General features: G+C 38.4%; 1 long non-coding RNA gene across 1 annotated transcript; it reads left to right on the forward strand.

The window, feature by feature from the left end:
• Positions 1-728: 728 nt before the first annotated feature.
• Positions 729-2149, forward strand: LOC103521687. The gene is made up of 3 exons (XR_003394765.1): positions 729-852; positions 1358-1488; positions 1974-2149. It is a non-coding gene; the product is annotated as an uncharacterized LOC103521687 (long non-coding RNA).
• Positions 2150-4773: the final 2624 nt, after the last annotated feature.

Consider the following 4773-nt stretch of genomic DNA (forward strand, 5'->3'; position numbering starts at 1 on the left):
TTTAAACCCCCAGCTCTCAGTTGATCTATGTATATCTTGAATTATAAATTTCAGATATGGATGTTGAATATGAGCCAGAGACCATGGATCAATCAGATGTCAGTTTGCAGGTAAGTAAATGAAGTTTTCTTATCCTAACCCAAAAATGGCATCATTAGGACGTCAACACTTAACATATTTGCAAAATGCAAAGACCGAAGTTACATTTTTTTGTTTTCGTTTCAAAGTAAGAAAATCCAATTTAAATATTTTTGGACCTTTCTTATTCAGTCACATATTCATTTTCAAAAATTGGACCTTTCTTTTTCAGTCACAAAATTCCGCCAAGCCTTCGGGAGCGGTGACTAACAAGAAACTTCAGAAGCGACTATTTACATGCTTTAACCCACGTAAAAGTGGGTCGGTAAAATTAATTTAAGTGTTTAGTTTGCGTCGAGGCAAGGGTATGTTTTAGATAGCGTTCTTCAATTTTTTCCCCTCAACCAGGGCGATATTAACGTTGCGCGTGGTTGGTATGCGAATGGGTAACTATCCAGGCAATCTCGTGCGGTTGGCTTTTTCAGACTCGACATACAATAGGACGTTCATACAGACCATACAATGATTTAAACCCCCAGCTCTCAGTTGATCTATGTATATCTTGAATTATAAATTTCAGATATGGATGTTGAATATGAGCCAGAGACCATGGATTAATTTTTATATAATTATTAGATTAGATAAATCAATGTTGTTTTTTCCTATTTTTCAGGTTGTATTTCTGACAGCCCTCTTCTATCTACTTAGTTCTAGTGGTAGGCTGTACAAACCAGTGCAGATCATAACCTCAGTCAGTCCAGTATACGGGAACAAGTAAGTATAAAATTCATTAATAATATTACACTCAAGTAAAATCTACATAAATAAAATTGTAGATTTGTCTATACATTGCTGAGAATCGTGCATTTTTTAGTTCTTCTTACTCCTTATGCGTCCAGGATCCCAAATATCCCATTGGGAAAATTTTTGTCTGTACGTATGTCTGTCCGTTACGCTGTCTGTCCGATAGACCTGTGTTTTTATCCTCTTTTCACGAGAAAATGGCTCAACCGATTTTGATTAAAAAAAAAACTGGTTGAAGAAGAGTAGGTACTGAGGGTGACGGAGGCTACTTAAAATTATCACATTCCATCCTGATTCAAAATGGCGGCGCTTCAAAGTCATGCCTCTTACGCCGCGCTGATCCCGTACAAAGGACGGGTCAACCACTAGTATTTTATTCTAATCAATATTTTTGGTATCGGTTCATTTTCCAGACTGGCTGTTGCCATCGAGACAGCAGTACATGAAGTGCTAACAGCATCATTCAAGTTTCCAGACTGGCTGTTGCCATAGAGACAGCAGTACATGAAGTGCTAACAGCATCATTCAAGCTAGCCTTGTTCTACGGCCTCTGGACGTGGCTTATACACAGTCTCTTCCAAGTACAACTCGTCTACATACCCTCAGGTACATAACAAGTGTGGACACATCTTTATCATGTATTCCTTTTTTATGTACATTTTTAAGCAATAATAAAGATAATAATTTAAAAAAAAAGAAAAAAAAATGGACTGATGTAGTGGTCAAGATGGTCGCCTGGTAAACAGGAGGGTTTCAATCTTAGGCGAGATATTTTGTGCTCAATATAATTTGAGAATTTGATCACTGTAATAGTAGTAGACTACTGCGGAAGTAAAGTCCTATGCGATATGTCACAAAAGATCTAACCAGGTCGCAGTGACCAAGGGCGTTTATTAAAGCCGATGGCCCTACTTATACCAAGTCCTATGCGTCCAATATAACTAAGTATGACTATTGACTACTGATACAATTCAATGGAGGGACGAAGAAGAGACCTTTGTCCACCAGTGGACAGATAACGGTTGCCCATGATGATGATGACTGCCTTCAATTATTAATTTTAACTAAAACATTTCCCATTTTATTTCCAGCTATCGCTTCCATTCTGGCCGCTATTCCTATCCTGGGCCCATATTGGGCGTGTGTCCCCGGAGTACTGGACCTGTATCTGGCTCAGGGGAACCGTATTAAGGCCCTCTTCCTCCTGCTCTTCCAAATATTACCAACCTTCTTCGTGGACACGGCTATCTTTAATGAAATACAGGGGTCAGTATAACAATAGGAATTTAGTGATCTTGAGATATCATTCAGTTCAGTAGATAAAAGTGTCAGTGCGGGGCTCCCAATGAGCCCAAATTGTGTTGTGCATTTTTACCAATTTCATGGAAATCAAATCTTGGGTTCAATTTTTTTCGGCTCTGTGCTTGGAGTTTGGGGTGCCCCACGGAGCGGAGCTATAGATATTTTTCTAGTTTATTTTCTTAGATCATGCCCAAACAAATCAAGACCCCACTTGTACAATCAGATACAGAAATTTATCTTCAATCACAACAAAAAGAATATTCAATTTTTTTTAAGAGGTTTGACAGAGGGAACTGTAACTTCTATGGTCTTATCGTCCCGAAATCGAAGAGAGAAGGAAGACAGGATAGGCAATAAATGGTACGTTTTTTTAGGTGGGCGAATAAATGGTACACTTACCCTACCTACTTAGACTTGATGATGATGATGATGATGATGATTTCCTTTTTACATTACTTGGTATTCCTCACAGACTTTCGCCGGAGTTACAATGTACATTTTCAACGTCAACATACAGCCGCTCAGCAACGGCACCAAAACCCGAGACTGCGACCTGTACATAGCCAAGGACAATTTGATCGCCAACAGGGACAATCCTAACCGAGTACCCCAGACTTATACTCTGATGGAAGGCGGCTCTTGTCTGGCTATATTCAAAAACAGAACCGCCGCTGCCGCTCAACCCGTGCTTCTTAAAACCTCCCCGCCGCCCAATCTAAAAACCAAAAAACTCATCTGCACCTGTACGGAACAAGAAGAGGTCAATTTGTCATAGTCGCTTTCCGAAATGGCAGGAAAATCTTTTTAAACCGGTATTTACCAGCTTATGAAAGAAAATACCCCAAGTCGATATTCAATATCTTGAGAAAACATCTTCGAGGGGGGAAAAAATGTTTCAAAAACCTGTAGAAACAAGAAACCCACCTATGAGTATAAAACCTACTTTAACTGTGTTAATCATAAGATTCATAAGTAACTAAAGCAAAGTAAACCAAAAATAAATTGAAGACTGATCATCAATAATGTGCTAAGTGCCAAAAATATAAAATTCGAGTTAGGTACGGATTCACGTACTATGTACCAGTGAACAATTGAACATACATGAACTAGCGGGATTCCGGAGCGAAGCGACGGAATTCAGCCTTATTACATTTAGATCATAGAGGTAGGTATCAGGATTCAGGATTAGATATGGGGTGATTTAAAAAAGTTGTTTTGCTACCATAGCAACGGGGAATAGGTATAAACATTGGGCGTATGTGTTACTGAAAGAAATGAAAAGCCAGCCTAGTTAGCTTACGGCTGGCTTTCTCCTATCCTGTCTTCCTTCTCTCTTCGATTTCGAGACGATAAGACCATAGCAGTTACAAAAAAAAAAAAAAAAAAAAAAAAAAAAAAACATATTTTTTTTTCGTACGACTTACCATTTTCAATAAATAAATACGATTATCTGAAAAAACAGTTATCTTGCCCCTTCATTGCATAACTAAAAGCTCTCGAAACTTCAAGCCGAATGTGCGACCTCAAAATGATAAAAAATTTTCATAAAATTTTCAGGGATTAATCTACTCATCAATACGCAACTTTTGACATATCAGGCGTTTCGAAATTCGAAAAAAAATTTCCATCCCTATAGTTTCACTCCACCCTAGTAGGTAGTCATTACTATCACTAATATAGGTATATACCTATACCTTATGCTCTGTAGGTAAAAACATAACTACATTATATGTAGGTATGTACCTACCTATCTATGTATGTGACGTACATTTTATGTCATATTTTTCTTGCGGAACCTGAATGAGCTTTCCAAGATTTTCTTTCTTCTGAAGGCAGTTATGAGATTTATTCAATTCGGCACAAATTTTCCATACACGAAGGAAAAATCTTTACCTATATATAACTTTCGATAGGTATTATCATATCGATTTAGATTTTTTAGATCATCATTTATCGATACCAAATGCCGTGTATGTTAATGTTAGTCCAGTGGTAACGCGCTTGCTTGCCATGCAGAAGGTCCCGGGTTCGAATCCCACCATCGACAAAAATTTGTACTCGTTTTTCAACATAGTTACATACCTACCTAGGTACATTTTATGTTAAAATGAAAGTTGGTCCACTTTTGAGAAACAAATATAAAAGGGATTTGGGAGCTTTTTTGGTCTATCAGAGTAGGTAGATAGAGATACCAATATTTATAAGGTAGATCTACCTTTTACAGATATCTACCTACCGAATAGCTTAAAGCCTGATTCACACTATAGTGCCAGTCAAGGTCCAGTCACGGTCCGGTAACGGTCCGATCAAAAGATTGAGTATTCACACTATCGTTCTAGCAACGTTCATGCTTCGGTCATGCTTCGGTCATTTTTCTTTCATTTCTAGTTGGTCTGAACGAAGGAATGTTGATCGTTGCTTGATCGCTGCCTATTCACACTACAGTGCCAGTCTCGCTCCGGTCACGGTCCAGTTTCGGTCCGATCAAAAAGATTCGTCGCGAGAATGTTCCAAATTTTGACTGTGAGCTGACCGTTACCGTACCTTGACTAGAACGTCTAGTGTGTACACTCGCATTTACTTGCCTTC

Source organism: Diaphorina citri, unplaced genomic scaffold (assembly GCF_000475195.1).
Source record: "Diaphorina citri unplaced genomic scaffold, Diaci psyllid genome assembly version 1.1 scaffold5719, whole genome shotgun sequence".
Classification (NCBI taxonomy): Eukaryota; Metazoa; Arthropoda; class Insecta; order Hemiptera; family Psyllidae; genus Diaphorina; species Diaphorina citri.